Below are 23,464 nucleotides of genomic sequence, written 5' to 3' on the forward strand. Positions count from 1 at the left end.
ACTTTACCTAAAGAATTTTGATTTCCTCCAAATGGTGCCTAGATAAATCTGAAGTTATCTTCAAAAGGAATTTTATGGGTAAATTCTGAGCATACATGTTAAATGATGAGCAGAATCATTCTTCTACTTATCAAAGACTAATCGTATCAGGGTGTGTCCTATTCTCCACCCTCAAAGAGAATAAATGACAGAGACATGCCCATACATGCCCTAAAAAGACTTGCAGTTCCACTTAGGCTTTCAAAAAAAAAAAAAAAAACCACTGAAACCCTACACGGATTTTTTGGTGTGGAAAAGACAGATCCAAGTATGTTTTCTTAAGTCCTTTTATGCTTTAATAGTATAGTGAATTAGCCATAAGCACAACCTATTAAAATTTTAAAAGGCAAGGGGTTAATTCTTAGAAGACCAGCATACAAGGAAAGCAACTGTTCAAGCTGAATTATCTCAAAACAAGCAGGACTATACCATGTGGAAGGTCTGGTTTCCAGATTTGTGTTTCTAAAGACTACAGTGCTAAAAGAAACAAAAGGCCCAAACTTACACAAACCCCACATGCTCACAGACTGGCAACTCTAATTCCCAGGCACGCTGACTCACCAGGGTTTGCTGCTCAGCTCCTGCTGCTGAGGGAGGCCCAGGTACCTGGCAGGATAAGAGGATTTCCTGGCCTCTGTCTGACCCACCTACCCCAGGCCACTTACCCCCACCCCCATAGGACAGATGCTTCATTGTACCAGCTTCCTCCAAATCCTGGCGCCAGGGCCTTCAGGTAGGCCAAACAGATGGGCCTCCCAAAGAGGCCCTAATCCCATTTCCCCAAACGGCCTTCCACATAAGAGCATCTTTGATGACCTGACACAGCAGAACCTGAAGGCTTTTAACATGCCCAGATGAGAAAAAGGAGGGGAAAATCAATTTAAACAGATGATCAATCAGCAAGTGCCAGAAGGTCAGATCTCTCTTCCATTCTGGTCCTTTCTGTGAAATGCCCCCACTCCAGATGAGTGTTGAGGCGAGTGACGATCTCAAGCCAGAAGAAAATATTTTCAGATCTGATGGCAAATACAGCCCCCTGATGATTCAGTGGCCTCCCTTCTTTTGTATCTACCTCTTTCCTTGGGAAAACAGTTTTGCTCCCAGGCTCGGTCTCATAAGCCCTGTGTCCCCAAATGGCAGCACTTCAAGTGTCTCAAAGTTGGAAGTCTCCCTGGACTTGCTAGCTGATGGCTAACAGCTAATAATAGCAGTTATCGGGATCCCTGGGTGGCCCAGCGGTTTGGCGCCTGCCTTTGGCCCAGGGCGCGATCCTGGAGACCCGGGATCGAATCCCACGTCGGGCTCCCGGTGCATGGAGCCTGCTTCTCCCTCTGCCTGTGTCTCTGCCTCTCTGTGTGTGTGTGTGTGTGTGTGACTATCATAAATAAATAAAAATTAAAAAAAAATAGCAGTTATCAATTATTGAACACTTGATATCATGCCTGGCACTATGCTAATAAGCACTTTACAGACAGTAAAACTCCTGTATTGTCCCCGCAACCCCATTTAATAAGGAAACTGAGGCACAAAGTAAATCACCCAACATCACACAAGCAGAACCTGGTATGTCTGGCTTGAGAAATGCACCTTTACCTCTAGGCCAGACTGCTGAGTCCACCGACATCAGAGCACCAAGGGAGAGCCCACCAATGGATGGGTCCTGAGCTCTGGAGTCACGAACACGATTCCATCAGCCACTGGGAAGATAACAGCACACTGTCTGTGCCCAGTGCTTAAAAAGGGTGTCTCACTCACTGTCCTCTCCCAGCGAGCTCCGGGGCCCAGGCAGCTGTGAGGCCCATGCACTCAGCCTCACCAGAGATGCTGTAAAGCGGGGATGTTTCAGACCATCGGCTGGTTAAAAACTCTCGCTCTGAAATCAAAGCTCAACTTTGCCAGTGATTATTGTTGACCATAATTGAAACTGGTATTTCCTTAAGCTGCAGAATGGTATCTGCCTCACAAAGCAGTTGTAAGGATTGTCAGGAAATGCAGATAAAGGGCACCTGCTACACAGTGCCCATCGTCCCCCCACCCTCCCGCTGCCCCAGAAATGACGGAGGACAGCTATCATTCATTATCATTAACAGCCAAGCAGTATCTGCTTAGCCTGATGAAAGCCCCAGCTCGTCCTATCTGAACAGCCTTCCCAGGCCCTACCAGGATGCCTACCCCTGCCTGGAGTCATGTGCTTGGGTCTTGTTCAAGAACAGTCTCTTGAAGCACTGACCCTGCTCAAACGCACCACTGCCCAGAAACACCTGCAGGACTGTGTTCTCCATAGGATGAGACTTCCTTATGACTGATGCTGAGTACAATCAAGCTGGGCATTTGCTGTCCTCTAGGGATACCCTGAAGCTAAGAGTTACTCACTGTACCTAACCTGGGGCATGCTTCCAGCCAGTTCTTTACTCCCTCCCTTTCCCACTTAGGCCGAGCTCTGTAGGCTTACAGAAGACAGGATTTCTAGCTTGATACTCATTTATATTAATTTAATGGAACTGCCTTTCCAACTGGTCATCCCAGCCGCCTCCCTGAAGAGGACAGCCTCAGCACAATCTGGTGCCAAGCTTCACCAGCCACAGAGCACCATTATCAATGAATTACCACTTTGTATATGGTATTACATTATCATCACTCTACATAAGTATGTAGCTCTGTGACATAGTTACTCCCACTTCATAGGAAAGGAAATGGAGGCACAGCAAGGCCAAAGAGCTATCTAGCAACAGAGAACAGAGGGGCAGAGTGATTAAGAGGATGCACTCTTGGAGCAGACAACCCTGGATGTGAATCATGGTGATGGCACCAACTGTGTGACTGTCAGCATTCACTTTAAAATGGGGCAGCTATACCTCAAGACAGAGTAAATGAGATAATCCATGTGAGATGTTCTGCCCACAGAAAGTGTTCAGTAAGTGTTAACCTTTGTCATAGCTGCTGCTGTTCTTGCCAAGTCGGTGACAGAATCAAGCCTCCTGAACAGTGCTCTTTTCAGTGGCCAGTGCAGCTCGGGGTGGGGGTGGGGGTGCAGGGAGAGATGTTGGCTCAGGTACACAGGACTCCCCAGGTAACCAGTGCAGCTCCTGTCTCCCTGTCCTCACCGTGACTCTGCTCTCCCGCTCCAGCTAAGGGGCATAAGTGAGATGAACAGGGCAAGGGGCAGGGAGAAAGGAAAGGCAGGAAGAAAAATAAAGAAAACACACACATACACATATACCCCTGGAAAGCTACTTCTGGGCACAAATGTAGTTTTGGGGTTTACTTAAAAGATTGAAACCAGTAAGTCTGCTCAGTTTATGCTGGGTCAGGATTAGCCTCCAGCTTTTCTCCTTCAATCTCAGCTCCAAATGCTTCTGTCACCCTCCCTCTCTGCCCCAACCCCCCCAACACCCCACACCGTGCCAGCCCTGGCCAGTGTTCCTGGGGATGGGCTTGGCTGCCTGCCTGGCCCCAGGCCTGGAGCTGCCACTGCCGGGCCAGGGGCAACCCCAGAGGCTGTGATCCCTGTGGATGCTCTGGCTCCAAAGAAGGATCAGGAGCTGATCTATCTTGTAGGCAAGTTCCTGGTTCTCCTCAGGCTTACTGTCTATGACTGAGACAGAAGGACACGTTATGGAAGAGAATGATCCTGGAGGGCCAAACCACACCAGGACACAGGGTGACTGGAGACAGGAAAAGGAGAGAGGAGTGTGAACCAGTTACAGAAAGAAAGGTGGAAGGGCTGACGAAGGGGAAGTGATAAGCGTTCGGGCTGCATGCTTCCTATGCATCATCGCCTTTGGCCTCGCAACCACCCAGCTTGTTAGACCTTTTACAGATGAGGAAACCGAAGTTTCTTAACTACTAAGCAGGGTGACTAGGAGATAAAACCAGCCTGTCAGACTCCAAAGTCCACCCCGTGGGAAAGTTTCAGAGAAGTGGCTCTTGTTTGGTCTTTAAATGACTGGAAACACCAAATGGAAAAGAAAGAGTCAAAAGGCCAATGTGGTTGATCCAGGTGAAAAGGTGATTTAAAATATTTAGTAACAGCAGTATCTTTTAGACTACACATAGGTACTGAGGGGATTCACACTGTCAACATTTAACCCACTACAACTGTGTGAGGAAGATACTCAAAAGGTTTGAGTATCTTCCTTTTGAATATCTTAAGTATCTTCCAAACCTTCCCAAACCTTTTGAGTATCTTCCTCACACAGGAAGTATCTCTTGAGTAACCTCCTCTACAGAGAGGAGAAATGAAGAGAGTTTAAGGAATTTGGCCTCATGTCCCACAGTCCACAAAAGAAAACGGATTCAAATCCAGGCCAACTGATTCTAAACCCACCATTCTTCATCACTGGCTTCACTACTATTCTCTGCTACAATGTGTCCCAAAGACATGCCCTTCTCCCAAGGAGAGGATCATGGTCCAAGACAAAAAGGTACATTAGCAACACCTAAATGTCACCAGAGATATGGAGTAAACTTCCAGGTTTGGTTCTGGTCTGGTACCTCCCCACAGTGTGGACCCTGGAACAAGTCACCTAACCTCTCCGAGTCTGTGTGATCCCAGCATTAAAGTGAGGGGTCGAGACTAGTCCTTTCAAGTTTAACGTTCTGGGGCTACCTTCACTTTTTTTGGCATCCAGTGAGGCTAAAGTTCTAACTTTGCAAGCCTTCTAAGAACAGGCACTTTGCCTGCTCAAGGAACGGCTCTCATATGCCTGCCTTGCTTGCCCAAGCCTATCAGACCCAAGAGAAAATAAGACAAGAAGTCCAAAAGGAGGAAAGAGAAAACAGGGGTACTCCAGTCTGAACAGGTGAAAGATTACACTGTTGTTGCAGGCCTGCATCTCCTTAATCATCTTAGTTTGATCTCTGCAGGGTCAGCAGGTGCCCTGGCATATGGAAAACAGACCAGACTGAGCTGGTTCGTGGCTGCTGCTGGTTGGGTCAGGAAGCCTACTTAGAGGAATGCTGCCCTGGCTGCTGATGAGGAGCCTGTCACCCCAGGAACAACCTCATGAAATGAGAAGCTAAAAAACAGGAGGCAAATGCTAGCACCAAAAATCAGTGTCAGCAAGGCTCTTACAATCTACTTGGAGACTTCCTGGAGGGAAAGCTGATTGGCCCAGCCCATTCTGTTCTCATCTAGTGTCTCTTCAGAAACAATAACTACTGACAAATGCCAGTGTTTCTATCTAGTGGCAGTAAAAGACCGCTTTCCAACTTCCATCCAGTCTGTAGAGCTAGCTGGGTGCAAGTTTCCAGTTCTTACTATATATGCCAGACACTCAAAGGCCAGAGACCATAAGTACATGGAATTCCTCCTATGGCTTTTCTCTAGACACTGGGGGTTTACTGCACTGTGCTGGGAGAAGCTCCCCCCACGGGGGTCTCACAGCAAGACCACAGGAGCCCTGCGATCTCACCTGGCAGCTGGAGATGCTGAATGACCTGAGAGAAAAATAGAGGATGGGCAGTGGCCATTTGTAAACTACTTCCTAGAAAGTAAACTTACAGAAATAACAAAGAGGTAGACTCAGGGGGTGCCTGAAATAGAGAGTTGCCTGCTGTCACTTGGAACTTGGGCCATATAAGATCACCTTCAGAGATCAGGTCTCTTTACCCAGAGCTACTTGGGAGGGAAAGCTTTCCCTCTGCCAAAGCAAACGAGCCCCGTCTGCTGCTATTTTCATGCTTTTAAAAGACTTTTTGTCCTAAAATGTACTACAGCAGCAAGCTAAGACAGCAGTTCCAGTTAGGGTTGGGTAGGAACACATGACTTTTTACATCAACAAATCTCAAAAGTGCAAAAGAAAAGAAAAAGAGGGATTTGGGGGCAGGGGGATGGGGAGAAAAAAATTTTTTTAAGAAAATAAACCAACTTGTTATATTTCTGTAAAATACTCTTAAATCACATGACTGAGAGCAGCCAGCTTTCCACAGAATAATTTTTTTAAAGTGTTCTTACTGCTCCTCACCTTGCACACTTCAAATATACTATAAGTAAGAATATATATCCAGCTGGAGGCCTGAGGACGAGGCCAGTGTGGGCTGGCTAGAACAAATACTGATTGCCAAACACAACTAAGCCAACACAGTGCATGTACAATAAAGTTTCCAAATACCAAATAATGAAGCATTTTTGGTCTCTGAGCTCCAGGAATGAGCTACATGTCTAAACCCACATGACGAAAAAAGGGCCATATCATTTTACTGACCCACACTCAGCATCTTTTTTTCCTGTCACTACTGATTGGGACAAGTCAGGCTATCCACTCATGTGCAAAGCAGACATCATTAAAGGGCACCAGATTTCCAGGTTGACATTCTTTGTGTTTCTGCTCCAGCTTTCTCAGTTTCCTTCCTGGTTTAAGACCCGAGAGCTATCCTGGATCTGGGCTCCATGGTACCAGAATAAAAATGGTTACATTCTTCATCTCTGGTTTTATGCTTACTGCTTGTTTTCTTTCTTAAGATACAGCCTTTTAGGCCCCGCTGAAGGTAAACCATGGGAGAAGGAGGCACTGATTCCTGGCTTCCAGTTGGCATATGAGTACCAGCCACCCTAGAGGCTTACCTGACTGTCGATGATTAGTCCTCAAACATCCAATTACCACATCAACTGTTCACTTCTCAGTCTCCTTCTGAGCAATTCAGTAGTCACAATGTGACTGAAAAATAGTTAACTGGAGATAAGCTTTGGTTTTTGCCCCTAAGTAAAAGAAAGGCAAGAAAGGAAACTGTGAAAGGAGTCGAAAGAGGAGGAAGGAACCCAATATAAAGGTGACAAATGACTGCATCAAATGTCTTAAAGGGGCACCAGAATTACCACAAATGTATAGATGTGGTTTCTAGAGCCACATTTCCTCTAAGAAGGCCTCAGGTTCATCATGTGGTAACTCATCAATCTCTTAAATGTTTGCTAATTCTTAAAAAAAAAAAATTCCAAATCCATTAAGGCCACATTTATCAGTTTTTTCCTAGAGGCCCACGATGGAAGCTGACTACTAATGCATATCAGACGGGAAGAGGAAGAGGGAGAAAAGAAAGAGCTGTATAATAAAAGAATATCTGTTTTCAACCACATCAGTAAACTGGTCAGAGAAGTAAGGCCACTAAGGCTTTCTTTCCTGCTGCCAAATTCAAAAGTATTACGCAGTTAACTCTGTAAAGTTTAGAAAATAGAGAGAAGCATAAAAAAATCCCCTAGTATCCCACCGCTTATAATTAATATATGAGTATATCCTTTTAGTCTCTTAAAGGAGCACACATGAATGGCACACACAAAATCTGTGCATGTCTACATTATGCACTTGGAACTTTCAAGCAAAAGTGAGGTCATATTGTACATTCTATTTTGCAAATATTTTCCATTGAATATTTTTCATATAAATCTTCTCCTCTAATAAAATGCTTTTTAAAAAAGCAGCAATTCAATGACAGTACTTGTATCACCGCAAACACACTAGTTATGTCACGTAACCCACAGACTATTAATAGCTTACTACTAGTCAATCTGTCAAAAATTTGGTGCTGCATTACAGAGGATGTGCCAAAAGGCAAATCCAACTGGGATTCTCTGTTGAAACATATTTAATATTCAGATAAGTTTTTCACTGAATGGAGGTACCATACTAAATCAAGTCAATTTTGTCTCTTGTTGGAAGGACATTTAGCTTCCTTCAAATAGTTTTCACTAAAAAAAAAAAAAAAAAATAGTTTTCACTATTATAAACATTACTCTGATAAAAACAACATGCAGTTAAAATTCAGCACACTTAAAATTTCCTGAGAATAAAACCCTCAAAGTGGAACCAACAGATCAAAGGATACACACACAAAAAAATTGTATATGTATATAATCCAATCTGAACTATCAACTTGTATAGTGTACTGGGAGTGTGTATTTCTCCCAACATCATCTTGGGATATCTGCCAGGTAATTCAACTTCTTGCAAAAAATCCTTACCAAAAGCACATTAAAACACTGTGTTTAGGGAAAATATCTAACCACCAAAGGAGGATGGAAAGAAAGATCACTTGCTTCATTGTAAATCACATCAAAAAGACTCACAGATCCAATGATTCTGGCTTCAAAAATTCCAAGATATATTGTTAAATAATGGGGGGATGAAAGGGGGTTGAAAAAGATTAATCATAGGACACTTTTTAATCTTACCTAAATCTTCCCAATTATTCTTTCAAAAGGAAATTAACCTGTCTCACCCCCATCAAAAAGTAGCAGTAATAGCAGAAGCAGGAGCCACCACCGCTCATCCTAAGGCCTAGTGATTGACAGTCCCTCTACCACAGATTTAGCATCAAGGTAGAAGGATCTCGCCTGCAGACCAGGCAGAACCTGAAGAATCACATTCAAAGAGGCTCGTTCAAAATGGAACTGTGGGACCCCTGGAAATGGTTAACAGGCTGGATACAGAGTTGTTATATGGGCTTTCTAACTTCAGACTGGATCAAAGGGTATTACTGTGTGCAACAATGACTTGCCAACTTCCCCAGCACTCGGACTCTTCATCAGATGATTACCCAGTTTTCACCTGAAGATCCATCTCCTGAACTCTTGGCCACATAGTTGGGTGGGGATCAAAATGGACTATGTGACTCAGGGCCACCTGAGCCTCACATGCCCCTGGCTTCATTGACTGGGTCAGGGATATACAGGTGACCTCAGCAGACAAAGTAAATCTTAGAAGTATAGGAAGTTGGAGCTGCTGTAGTCCTCCTGCCAGAGGGAGCCACCCGAGAAAATATAATGCCTACCCAAGAGTCACTGTGAGGATTAAATGGTCCCTTCTTATCATATGGATCTTACTTCAGATGCATGTAGGACCCAAGAATGAAATCACTGCCAAGAGACAAAGAGAAAATGAGTTTTGAAGGCATTATTTGCACCTAGAATCCAACTGTACTACCTTGTCAGATCAAAGCCCGAACTCCACAATGAGCCAATGAATTCCTCTTTTGCATAAGCCAGATGTCAGGTTTTCGGTCACAAGAGAAAGAGCCCCCACTAGCACATTGCTATGTCACCCAGATCTCTTCTACCCACAGAGCAGAAAAATATCTGCTGCCTAGGCCCTCTGACTCATCATCCAGCACCAATTAACTAGGCTATAATTTCATCCCTTAGCTGAACACCAGGACCAATAATCCCAAACTTGAGCAAACTATGAAATTCTATTTACAACTGGGTGGACCACCAGGATGCCATTTAAAAGCTGATACGACTAATGAGCAAAAGAACCTTTCCAGTTGCAATTTTCACAACCTTAGGCCTCCTTCAGGCAGACAGGCCACAAAGCACTTACAGCTGCTTTATTCTGTTGTGTACACACATTCTATCATCTTCATGTTCCCAAGGAGGAACCTCCTCTCAGTACTTAGACACCACGTGAAAAGCTGTAAAGCAAGAGCTCCTGGAAGTCTTTCTCTGTGCAATAACAACATGATCAATCTTCCAGCTGAAACGGGTATTTGATCTAAACCACATCCTACGAACCTGAAAGGCTAGATCTAACATCCTACGAACCTGAAAGGCTAGATCTAACCAGAATTCGGCTACCCTCTTGGTTTCAATTACTATTGCTGAAACAATTTCTCTCTGGTTTCAAGCACTAAAGAGCCTTTTTAGAAAGTATTCAGGTTTTAAAAACTGTGACAGGAAACACTCATTTTTGTGTGCCTTTATTGGAAATACGTTCCCTGCAGGTTAAAAGTCGAGGCCCCAAGGTTGGAGCTTTATTTATTTTTTATTTTTTCAAACAGTTACTTATTTCACAAATGGGCACCTACATGGGCATTCATTAACATGTGTAAAGAAAAGCAGATAATTAAATCAAAATAGAGCTCTATACCTGACAGCTGGCATCATAGTAATAGAGGCTTGGCAAAGACAGACATCTGATGATTCCAGCCCAGTTCCTGCCCACTTCCCACCCATACCGACCTGCCAAAATTGATGCTACCAAATGGCCACTGCAATGCTATCAAAATTCTGCCCTATCAAAATAGCTAGGCCCTATTGTCATAAAACAGATTATAGGAAAATTCTAAAATAAAGCAGCAGCACTATAAGCTCTTTTGGTCACCAATATCTCTGAAAATCTGAGGAGAGCTTTGGATTCAGAAAGAACTATACATGTGCACCACAAACTCATATACTCCAATTTTGCATCCAATGAGTGGGGTCTATGAAATTACATGTAACTTTTCTGAAATGCATCAGGGTTTTACCTACACCCCAACCACGTTCATTCTCCTCACTCATAACCCATTTGCATACACTGCAGCTCCTAGAGCTGCCCAGGATAATCTTACCCCTTCTGAAAAAGGGCAGGACATGCACTGCATAGACTGCGTGTGTACAGCTCGGCTCTATCTGATCCCCAGCACATCCTTAATCACCTATGCTTCAGTTTTCTCACCTGAAAACTGGGAAAATCAAAGGGTCACAGTGAAGAATAAATGGCTCCTTCATACCAGATGGGTCTCAGAATGCTGAGAGGCGCTCTTTGGCCAACCACCCTACAGCACCATCTCACTCGGGTCCAGCACATCATTTCATTTCTTCCCAGCACATTTCACTCTCTGATTCTTATTACTTTACTTATTGTCTTCTCCCACTACTAGAAGGGAAGTGCCACAGGAGCTGGGATTTTATCTTATTCACCCTTTTGTCCTGTGCATCTAAGCTTTGTCACATAAGCAAATGTTTGATAAATACCTGCTGAGTGAATAATAATCACTATTATTTACTGAGTACTCTGTACAAGGCACTAGTCTGTGTACTTAAAATGTATTAACTCATGACTGAATAAATGATGAGTCCAACATAGTTAGTACTGTCCCTAGCACAAGTTAGTATTCAATAACTGGTAGCCATATATACCAATCTAATTATATGATGACGTTACCAAATACTCAACAGCAAAGGGAGTCGAGTTCTAAGGATGTAGAACTTAACTTCACCTCTCCAGAGCTGCTTCCTAAAGTCCAACCTCTCCTGGACTCCTATCCTTCCAGCACACCTCTACCTTCAGAGAGAAGAAAAAGTAGGAATTGTCTCCTTGTTCCACTTAACTCCCTACCTCATCAATCCCCAGATAATGTGATACAAACACATCTTCTCAGCCAGCATACACCACTCCATCTCTCTGCATGCCACAAGCTAATTTTCACCTCAAACTGAACAAGAGTCAAAGTTAAAGCTGAAATAGGAACATGTTCATCCTGTTACGCCTCTTTTTTTTTGTTTTTTTTTTGTTTTTGTTTTTTTTTTATTATTTATGATAGTCACAGAGAGAGAGAGAGAGGCGCAGAGACACAGGCAGAGGGAGAAGCAGGCTCCATGCACCGGGAGCCTGATGTGGGATTCGATCCCGGGTCTCCAGGATCACGCCCTGGGCCAAAGGTAGGCGCCAAACCGCTGCGCCACCCAGGGATCCCTACGCCTCTTTTTGACATGCACTCCAGTCCTTTGGAAAAAATTTACATTTATGATGGATATCACTCCAGCCTCTCTTAGCAAGACAGAAAGTCCAGAGAGTTCATTCAAGCCATGATCATGCAGCACTCTAAGAAGCTTCAAGGGTTTGCTAATCAGATGAACTCCAATGGAAAGCCTTCAGGTGCTGGTCTGAACTGCCTCTCCTTTACTTCAGTAAACTAAGGCATCACACATTTAAGATGTTTGGAGATGCAAGGGCAAAAACCAGTTTTTTTTAATACTGAATACTGAAAATGAAGGACTCACAGCCAGTTTTATACTACTATCCCACTGTTTTATTTTCTAACACTTGGCGGAGGGCAGAGTGGCTTTTAACTCTGAGGGCTGAAGCAGGTACCTCATCAAAGATATTAAGAGATGGAGGACCACCAAGATCCTCCATCTCTTTGGAACCACAGGGGACAACAGACTATAGTCTATATGACAGCAAGAAAAGGCCAAGAACTAAAGTCCTAATCAGAGCCTTCAAAGCCAAATGCACTTGCCAAGAAAGCAAAGGGCAGATTCCACCTCCGCTGGCTGGCAGGCAGGCCCACACATTCTGCTTAACCATGTGAAACAGCTAGCTTTTGCTCTCCCCGCCCCCGGGCCCAGTTATGATATTTGGGTAGCAACACCGGTGACTTTTCTAGGAGAGAGTTTTACAAAAATAGGGCTTCCAATTTTAGGTCTAGAATTGAAAAGAAAAATAGCCAGAATTAGAAGTTTGTTTTAACACAATACATTGAAAATTACAAGTTTAAGTGCTGGTCGCTGAGGACGGGGAATCACACCACCACATGACTTCTCAGTGAGTCATAAAAAATAGTACAGGCTTGTTTAACAGTGGACATCCACCAGTAATAAGAGTTAAGGAGTCCACTTGTGTCAGATGACAGAAAGCTGAACTGACACTCCTGCGTTTGTTTCAGTAGTGGACTGACAGAAATGAACCGTGGCAGCAATTTACAAGACAGATATGTTAATAAACCTTTTCTGAGGCTAGTCAAAAAGGAAATGTTTGAAACCCTGAATAGGACTCATTTTTCAAAAGTTAAATCAGTTTAACAAGAAAAAAAAGTACTCTAAACTTTAATAAATCACCAACTGAAACATTTCTGGATTTCTAATACCCATTCTTGATTAACATACCTTTGTGTTAAAGCAAAAGCAAGTGCAGGCATTTAACAGCAAGCTGCTACCCTTTCAGTTATGAGAACCACTCTGGTGGAACTAGATGAGAGCAACAAAAATTAATCTTCAGGCCTAGATGGATAGTGTCTTGATAATAAGACAATAAAGACCTCCCTAAAGGGCTTCTGGGTGCCATAAATTATATAACAAATCTACTTCTGCCAGGCAGCCAGGATTAACTCCTATTCACCCAGGGCACTACTACTCAGTATCACCAACTGGCTTATCCAAATGAAACAGTCATTATCCACCATTGCCCTGTGAAAGGCACAGCACATCTCTTGCTTGCATCAGTTGGCTGACGCTAGCTACTCACTGCAAGAGAAGTCAACCTAACAATCTTAAAGACAACTCTGATACTTGTTTCTTCCAGGCCAAAACATTTTTTAAAAGCCAAAAAGGATTTTCATTAGTTATGCATTCAAGGCTTGAATGCACTACATATCCTTTACTCTTCTGTAACATATACATTCACGGCTCCCAAGCAGGTGGTCAAAAATAACAAGTCCACAGAAGAGACAGGATGCTATTATTTCAGTGACTGCATCTTACATTAGGAGTTCTAAGAAGGCAGGGAGTGCATATGGTAACATGAAAAGGGCTAATTGGCACCTAATAAACATTTTCTAAAGAATCAAAGGTAGAGGCACCTGGGCAGCTCAGTCAGTCAAGCGTCCAACTCTTGATTTCAGCTCAGGTCAGATCTCAGGGTCGTGAGATTGTCCTGCTTCCTGCTCATGCTCAGCGGGGAGTCTGCTGGAAATTCTCTCCCTCTTCCTTTGCCCCTTCCCCTGCATGCGCATGCGCACACTTTCAATCTCTAAAATAAATAGGGGGCACCTGAGTGGTTCAGTGGTTGAGCGTCCACCTTTGGCTCAGGTCATGATACTGGAGTCCTGGGATCAAGTCTCACATTGGCCTCCCCACAGGGAGCCTACTTCTCCCTCTATGTCTCTGCCTCTCTCTGTCTCTCATGAATAAATAAATAAATAATCTTTTAAAAAATAAAATTTAGGGACGCCTGGGTGGCTCAGAGGTTGAGCATCTGCCTTTGGCCCAGGGAGTGATCCCAGGATCCAGGATCGAGTGCCACATGAGGTTCCTTACAGGGAGCCTGCTTCTCCCTCAGCCTATGTCTCTGCCTCTCTCTCTCTCACTGTGTCTCTCATGAATAAATAAATTTTTTTAAAAAAATCTAAGTAAATAACTAAATAAATAAACTTTAAAAATCTTTTTAAAAAATCAAACGTAAAATAAGCACCTACTATGCACCAAGTGCACTGCACAGATTACCATGGTCTACCTACATGCATGGTATGGGCCACTTTTACACAATAATGTTCACAGATGCTTACAAAAGTTTTACAACATACTATCCATCAATTTCAAAACATTTTTATACATATGAACTAATCCAACAATCATACACTATGAGGTAGGTATTATCATCATCACTATTTTACAGATGAGAAAACTAAAGCACAGGAAGTACCAGTAACTAGCCTTAAATAATTTTGAGTAGGGATGTGGCATACTCGTGTGTGTGCGTGTGTGTGTGTGTGAGAGAGAGAGAGAGAGAGAGAGAGAGGGAGGGAGGGAGAGAAAGAGCATTCCAGCAATAGCATGAAAGAGGTTGGAGGGAACAATCCCAGACATAGGGAAACTTATTTGTGGGATAGCAAGTGGCAAGGCTAAAATTCAAACCCATGTTTTACTATTTCTCATAATTAAAGATACTGCTTTTTCAAGTCCACTCGTTTAAAATTATGAAAATTTAAACTGCCTTTTTCAAAAAAACATACTAAATAGGGTAGTTTTTTGGGGGAGCCTGGCCAACTCGATAGGGCATTCGACTTGATCTTAGGGTTTTAAGTTGGAGTCCTATTGACACTGCATGTTAAGAGATGTCTCAAATAGTATCTTAAAAAAAAAAGGTATTATTTGAGACTGAGCGAGCAAGTGAGCGAGCAAGTGTGTGTGTGGGGGGGGGGGGGTAACAGGGCAGAGGGAGAAAGAGAAGCAGATTCCCTGCTGAGCAGGGGGCCTGACATGGGACTCGACCCCAGGACCCTAAGATCATGACCTGAGCCAAAGGCTGATGCTTAACCAACTGAGCCACCCAGTGCCCCAAAAATGTTTTTTAAATAAGAGTAGTTTTTTGTTTGGTATGTATAAGTCTTTCAGTTACTGTGAAATGAGAGACTGGACTAGATCAGTGTCTTCCAAACTCTTAAGTGCAGCCTTCAGTGAGAAGTAACACTTTACTTCCTGACCAAATACACATATGTAAATACATGTATATCGCAAAAGTTTCATGAAGCAATATTTACCATTTCTAGAATTCACTCTAATTTATGCTATTTCTCTTCTTTAGTTTGGTTTTTAATTATTGATTATAACCCAGTAAATAGATATGACCCAGTGAGAAAATCTCAATCTCAAGATCAAACCTAAAGATGCCCTCCAACAGCCTTATTGTGCCAGACACAACAGTAGGCATTTTAGAGTCATGACAGCAGTTAAGCCCCACATCTACCCTATGAAGTTGGTACTACTGATATCCTGATGAAGATATTACCTCAGAAAAAAACCACTTCACGTAAATCTGTGGATAGACAGAGAAGCTCACCAAGCAGTACATCTGTTCCCTCAATTTTCCAGCCTCCTTTCAGTGAGGTGGGGGAATGTGTCTATTTCTGGCCAATGAACTGTAGGCAGATGTGATTTTTTTTTTTTAAGATTTTATTTATTCATGAGAGAGACATAGAGAGGCAGAGACATAGGCAGATGTGATTCTTATCATTTCTAAGCCTAAGCACAGAGCTGGCACATGACATCCCGCCCATCTTTTCCCTGCCATGGTGACCAAGACAACACACAATAGCAGGATCTTCATCAGCCTGGGTCTCCAAGTGACTATATGGAACAGGGCACCCTTCAGCCTACTGACCCATGCGGGACATGCAAGCAGTAGTTTTATCAGATTAAGCCAAATGTTGTAAATTCTTACTTCTTGAGTAGCTACCTGTCCTCAGTAATTCTACAGCTCAGGCCACTGACACCTTTACTGCAGCACTCCCACAAATAAGTTTCCCTACAAATGGGCTTGCTCTCTCCAACCTCTTTTACACTATTGCTGGAAAGATCTGTCTCTGTCTCTCTCTCACTCTCTCTCTCTCACACACATACACAAACACACACACACACACACACACACACACCCATGTGAGTATGCCACATCTCTACTCAAAATTATTTAATAGTTCCCCTTCACTCACAAAAGACAATCAAAACTCAGCAGGGCATACAAAGAAGCCCCCTTCCGAGTTTGGCCTTAACTACTGTCATTCTCGCCATCTCATTCATTCTACATCCCTTAGGCATACTGAAACTCCTGCCATTCCCCAAAATGCCATGGTTTCCCATGCTTCGGTAGTTTTACACATACCGTTACCTCTACGTGGAATGCCACCTCACTCTCTAGTCTTTGTCTCTCCAGACCAGCTAAGATTTTACTTCCCACAGGACTCCTCTCCTACCTCCTTCAAGCTGACCTAGAGCCTCTCTGCACCCCTCCATCTTTATTTATAACATGGATATTTTTTGGCACTGATTTTACAACATTTTCTAATTGTTATGTCTGTTTTCCTAACCACATTGTAAGGACCTTAAGAACAAGATCCACAAAGCTGCTCAAATGCATTGGCATGAATAGCTGGCAACCCATAAACACATTTTTCCTGAAACACTGTGTATCCAATCCTAGAATCAGTCCTCAAGAAAAATTCAGGCTACACACATTTCACTTTGAATACAATGGTGAAAGCATCAAATTTGGAGGCCAAATTTTTCTAGGTTACAGGGCTAGTTTTGAATTTCAAAAGTTCCCTATGAATGATCCACATTCCGTCTGGGAAAGCTGGTCCCCTGCTCAAGTATGTCTAATTTGAAAACTACATAGGCTGGTTCTTCTTAGAAAATATCTTATACCTGTCTGGAAATCGAAAGTGCTATTAAAAGTATGTTTTTGAAAGTTTTGTTCTGTTACGCTGCTATTATCATCAAAAGCTCTTTTGCTTAAGTAGGCCAAGTCACAAGAACTAAATGCTGGAGACCAGAGAACTCAGTGTTGTCAACTTAAGCATTGTATGCAAAATAGTAAGGCTACAAACCAGAAAGAGGAGGAACTCCGGCCCAACTACTCAGAGGGAAGGAAAAACTGTATCCTTCCAAATGGGGAAAAGGCAACTGGAAAGATTTTTACCTGTTGCATAACATTTTATTATCTCTTTCTGCTAAGCTAAGCAATGGTTTTGAGCTGGACACTTAGAAAAGCAAATGCCCTGACAAACTAAGCAATTCTGATTCTTTTTAGAGGTTTTTAAAGTTAAGAGATAAAGTCTTTAGTTATACACTTTCATTTTTTTACTTAAGTTGCCATGAAAGTTCAAGTTTCCTATAAGAATTAAAACATTAGGGCAGCCCCGGTGGCTTAGTGGTGGTTTAGCGCCAGCTTCAGCCCAGGGCATGATCCTGGAGACCCCAGGGTCGAGTCCCACGTTCGGCTCCCTGCACGGAGGCTGCTTCTCCCTCTGCCTGTGTCTCTGCCTCTCTCTCTCTCTGTGTCTCTCATGAATAAATAAATAAAATCTTAAAAAAAAGAAAAAAAAAGAATTAAAACATTAGGTTACCATGAGAAGACCAAAGTGGTCTTCTCCAGTAGCGCGGGAAACATGGAAGAATGGCTTGAAAGGGTTTTGAACTCTACCACTATATATGTAAATCTTTCCTTCTGACTCTAAATTACATTTTATCTTTTTTAATGTGTGGTCTTAAATGCTTACACTTCTGCAGAGATTATCCTACCTGGAGATAATTATTTGTATGACTGGGAAAGAACAGTCTTTCATGTGGCTCCCATCGTTAAAGGCCCAACAACTCAGCTGCCCACAAAAAAAATCTTAACCAAGACTCATTGATCCAATGGCAATTTTCCAAGAAGAGAAGGAAATAAACAACCCCACTCTAGCTTTGTAAACCCTAGTCTAGAGACCAAGGGCAAATGTCACCAGACCCCTCCAGCCCCTTTCAGGATTTCCCCAGACTCATCAGCAGTTATCTATAAATAATGACTAAACTCTGTGCCAAGGGAAATGGACTCTGGAAGATATCTACCCAGAGTAAGGCAGACTTGTGAATCTGCACAAAGATGAATGTCATGCACGTCATGAAACAGATTTTAGTGGGAAAAGAGATTTTTTAATACTGCAAAATATAGGCCTGAGTAAAGGCTTTTGCCCTTTCCCAACGTGCCAAATACCACAAGTCACCACTTCTCTCAGGAGACAAGACAGTATGAATGACAAAACCAAGATTTACAAAGTATGAGGGCTTGTGGCTTGGAACATTAGATTTCACCTCAATTGGTGAGAGTGTCTCATTATGAAATCAAGTAGAAACACTGTATTAAATAAAGGAAGAAGGAAAATAATCTTGGGCTACATCACTGTCACCATTTCGCTCTATTTTGACCTCATCTTGACTAGGTAACACATGGCACAGAAAGAGAACAGACACAGAACCATCCTTATACCAATTTTTTAAAATTATAATTTGAAACATTAAACAATTTATTACACGAGCTAGACAGATGCATGAGCCTCTATGCTGCAGTAATTATAAAACAAAATCACTTGCAGAACATAGGCCAACAACCAAAGTAGATAATGAAAGATGACAGTGTGAAGATACATAGAAGATGTCAAGGGAACAAAGGTAATTAAGGTTTAAATAAAAAAAAACAAACAACTTAAGAACCATAGACTACCTCTGAAAGCAACTTTCTTGGCTCCTATTACGAAATCGAGATTTCAGTTTTATTCTGAGGTTTTACTTAAAAAGAAAGCACCTCCTACAATAGTTTGTTTCATTTCTACCACTGCTCATTTAACTTCTCAAGACCCTCCCTCTGCTGAGTTACAAGCAATATGACAGAAAGTGAAATGAAATTTTAAATAAAGCTTGCCTCAGTTTTTAACTTCATTTTACGGCACATGTCACACTGTACTTTTAAAGAAGTTACCAGCAAGAAGTAATGTACCAGACATTAAGACAGAGCAGAGCCCCAGCCTTCCAGAACCTAGAATACATGCACTGGCATGCATTCAAGAGAGAGGGTTGGCCAAAAAAAAAAAAAAAAAAGGCGAGAGACAGAGAGAGTTGGCATTTTTTCTCTCCACGACAGAACAGGTCAGAACCCTAGCTGCTTCCATGGGGAGCCTCAACCCCAAAGAGTGAAAGGAACAAAAATCAATCCTGGTTGCAGGGAAACTGCTTAGGGTGAAAGAGGAAGCAATACTACTTATTTCTTATTCTTTAAAAAAAGCCACCACTACTAACATTTACAATATTTTAAATTCTATACAACTTACTTATCGGTATCTTCACTACGAATGCAGAAATAGAAATGTGTCAATTTGCTTGAATGAGGAAAGTCTTAAGGACCCGCTCTAAAGTATCTATCACCACAGAACTTCACGAAGGTGTAGCACTGCAACAGAATGACTAAACCTTAGAAATTACAAATTCCAGTCTTTTCTAGATGACTTTTATGATCTATGGTCATATTCATGGTAAATATCCATCTACCATTCCAACTATCGTTCCCCCAATATTTTTCTAAAGAGCTTAAAAAAAATCATATCCACTTTAATGTCATTCTAAGCAACACTATCCATGAAGACAAAGGTATGTGACTTGTTATGTTTTCATTAATATGCAATAAAATACAGAACTAGGAAACAAAAAGGACTCATCCGTGTACCACCAAAAATCATCTTGTGTACCATCAATTCTACCAAAAACACTCGAATGCTCACTTCAGCAGCATATACACTAAAAATGTAACCGATGCCACACTTTGAAAAATAGTGATTTAGTCTCAAATCTATGATACAGGTAAGGAAACAGACTCAAAGAGGCGTTGTAACTTGCCCAAAAACACACAGTAACTGTGACAGAGGCCAGACTAGTTTCTAGACTTAGTCCAGTGGTGGTCCCACTAGAGTAGCATCTCCAGGGAATAGAGCTATAGGGAAAATTCAAGACCTGGCCTCGGGGTGCCTGGGTGGCTCAGTCAGCTTATGTGTCTGCCTTCAGTTCAGGTCATGATCACAGGGTCCTGGGGTGGAGCCCCCAGTCTAAGCACAGAGTCTACTTGCCCCTCTCCCTGCTCATGCCACATGCCCCGCCCCTCAAGTAAATAAAGTCTTTAAAAAAGAAAAAAGAGAGAGAGAGAGAACTGGGCTTCGAAGAGTTCACCAACAAGTGAACCTCAAGCAGCTGGTAAGCCCTTTACCAGTATACCTGGGCATTTCACTTTCTCTGAGAAGCACATACACAACACAGTACTTGCCAGCTGACTCTCAAAGGTTTTCTGGACCAGCTGAAAAATTTGCTGTTTCTTTCCAAAAGCCTCATATAATTTTGCCCAAACTCAATGAACTTCAAGGTATACTGTAAAAGATAAAAACGTCTCCTGGATCAGTTTCCCATTTTTTGGTTCAACAGTACTTTTGCTACTGAGCCCCAGTCCCCGTTGCTCATGCGTGTTCTATAGTTTCAGGAAGATTTTCCATCTCTTGGTTTTAAGCCAGCCCTGGAAACAGGCTGGAAGTTTCCATCACAGAGTCACTCCTATACTTCCCAGATACCCAGAGAAGGTTTTATTTTCAAGTGATAGATAACCTGTGTCTATTGGGTGCCCATCAAGGTTTTATATACTGTCCCATATGTCCTCCTATATAAAAGTAAAATGATATAGTACCTGGCCCCTTGGGAGCCGCCAACCCAGGTAAGCTTAGCTATGCATGCATGTAGCTAATAAAAGCTGATGTTCTTAGATGTTTATATCTATGCCAGGCACTGTGCCATATCCTTATTGAATCCTCACAATTATTTCCTGTGATTATCCTCCCTTTATATATGAAGAAGATAAAAATGAAACTTAGGGATGTTAAGTGGTTCATCCAACATCAAACTGTAAGTAGGTGATAAAGTTCAGGCTCAAACCTAGACTGACTAGGCTGATGCTCTTAACCAATGCACTATCTTTTTTCAAGTCACACTGAAAGGAAACATGAATTCTGTATATTTGATATCTTATTAAGTGAGCTCATTTCTTGCACTAGGGAAGTCTAGAGCTAAAGCACCTGTTAAGTTCAAGGAACTATAACATATCCTGGGAATGCTATTTTATACTGGCTGAGGGAGGAGATTGTACCTTTGTAATCCAAAGCTACTCTATCTGCACTTTCTTAACAAAAAACTCCATCTAATTAACAGTAAATACATATTGTTAGTTATTATCTAAATCAACTTTAGGGAGACTCCTTCCATTACTACTTATGGGATGCAAAACTGGAGTATTAATGTGGTATGATAAGAAATACATTTGGGAAAAAAATGTGTGTGCATGTATATATTTGGTCTTTGTCCCAGCTCCTAAAACTCTTGGTACATCCTTACTTTTATAAGTGTCCTATGATATTCCTAAGGATTCCCTGGTGGACCACACTGGAGTTTCTGCTAATGAAGTGACTCAGGGTGGGCCCTTCCATAGCTTCACAACAGAGGCTGGCCACACCAGAAAGACCAGGCACTTGATTAGAAGGTTGGAATTTTCAGACCACAGGGGAGAGGAGAGTGGCTGGACTTTAAGCAGCAGGGCAATGACTGAATCAATTATGCCTACATAAAGGAGACTCAATGAAACTAAAACCAGGCTAGGGGAGCTCCAGGACTGGTGAACACAATAATGACATGCTGGGAGGCTGGCGTGCCAAGAGGGGCCATGGAAGCTGTGCTCATTCATATCTTGTCTCATGCATCTCTTCCAATTGGCTGTTCCTGAGTTGTATCCTTTATAAAGAAACTATAATCCCGAATACTTTTCCCAGTTCTGTGAGTCATATGTTCTGACAATTATTGAATCTGGGGGAGGGTGGTTGTGACGAACCCCAAATTTGTAGTTTGCCAGGCAGAAGTGCAGGTACCTTGGGATTACTCGGTACTTGTAGCTGGTATCTAAAGTGGAACAATCTTATGAGAACGAGTCATTATTTTGAGGGCTATGCACTAACTCCAGGCAGTTTGTATTAGAATCGAACCGTTGGACATTTAGATAGTATTAGAGAATTGTTGTTGGAAAAACAGAATTAATAACCTCAGAAAAAGAAGTCCACATTAAAACCAATTAAACTGGTGCTCAGAAGCCACTTCTCTACTTGATCTAATCATTAAATCTACAGCTGTCACCAATTCAGAGCACTGCTTGCCATTTTCAGTGCAAGTAGGAAATTGGCTCCTAGACAGATCCACAAGTACCTGGTAAAATAAAATTTCTTTTAAAAGAAGAAAGATGGGGGACAGCCTGGGTGGCTCAGCGGTTTAGCACTGCCTTCAGCCCAAGGCCTGATCCTGAAGACCTGCGATCGAATCCCACATCAGACTCCCTGCATGGAGCCTGTTTCTCCCTCTGCCTGTGTCTCTGTCGCTCACTCTCTCTGTGTGTGTCTCTCATTAATAAATAAGTAAAATCTTAAAAAAAAAAAAAAAAAGAAGAAGAAGAAACATGGGGTACCTGGTGGTTCAATGGTTGAGCATCTGCCTTTGGCTCAGGTCATATCCTGGGGTCCTGCGTCAGGGAGCCTGCTTCTCCCTCTACCTATGTGTCTGCCTCTCTCTCTCTGTGTCTTGAATGAATGAATGAATGAGAAGAAGAAGAAAGACTTAGGAACTAATTTGACCTGGTAAAGAAAACATGGACTGTTGCAGAAATGTGAAGTAAAACATGATTACTCTTTAATAATTTTAGTTGTGATTTATCCCACATTATAGTCTCCATGAGAGAATCGTGAATTACTTCAATAGTTTACATGTAACTGTTCCCTTTGCACAGTAGATATTGTTAAATAACAATCACCACCTAGTATTTGCTTCATTATGTACTTTTACCCAAACTCTGATGCACCCAAGGACATCACATTCCCTCTTGTTTACCAACTTCTGATTTGTCAAAAGTAAAATCAAAAGAGACAGAGATTTCAAAAAACTTAAGCCAGCACTCCACAAGCAATCTTTAAGACCAATCTGGTCAAACCAGATACTGCATCCCTGCATTCACCACTCCCCATCAGAAATATACTTTCCAGCAATGGGAAAGAACACTTGTGGTCAGAGCCCTGGTGTGGGCCACTGCATTACCCAACTCCACAGGCCCCTGTTTCCCTCCTTAGGAACAGTGTTCCTTGGAGTTGGGCAATCCTGTGGGCCTGCTCCTTTCTACCCACTCTTCCCCTGGACAGTGCCACTGTTAACATTTTTACCCTTTCCCAGCTGGACCACTGATGGGCATTTCTCTTCACCCAGTGTACCCAGCCCATAATAACACCACCACCCCACCCCACCATCCCAAAGGCCTGCTCTTCTACATATCTTCCTCCCCCCACAACTGAACCCACCTATCTAAATGCCTTTAGAAGTCTTTAGACTTTTCTCTTTCATAAAATGTTAGGAAATCCCCAAGTAAACTGCTCCTTCTCAAAGATAGGCATCATCTGTAACCAACTATTTTGAGTAAATGACTGACCCAATGACTTGTTACTTCAAAGAAAAACCAATTTACTAGGAGTAAAAGAATTATAGAAACATTCTTTAAAATGGACACAGAGCATTCATTCT

General features: G+C 42.4%; 1 protein-coding gene across 12 annotated transcripts in view; it reads right to left on the reverse strand.

The window, feature by feature from the left end:
- DCUN1D3 (defective in cullin neddylation 1 domain containing 3) overlaps positions 1–23,464 on the reverse strand; it is a 37,040-nt gene that overhangs the window by 5,595 nt on the left and 7,981 nt on the right. For 4 of the 12 annotated variants that reach the window (XM_072836077.1, XM_072836075.1, XM_072836076.1 and 1 more), the window contains exon 2: positions 6,605–6,739. The exons of the other annotated variants lie outside the window; for them this stretch is intronic. The gene's annotated coding sequence lies outside the window, so the exon portion shown is untranslated. The remainder of the gene's footprint in view (positions 1–6,604; positions 6,740–23,464) is intronic. 12 annotated transcript variants of the gene reach the window in all.

The sequence above is a fragment of the Canis lupus genome, chromosome 8 (genome assembly GCF_048164855.1).
Source record: "Canis lupus baileyi chromosome 8, mCanLup2.hap1, whole genome shotgun sequence".
NCBI classification, from domain to species: Eukaryota; Metazoa; Chordata; class Mammalia; order Carnivora; family Canidae; genus Canis; species Canis lupus.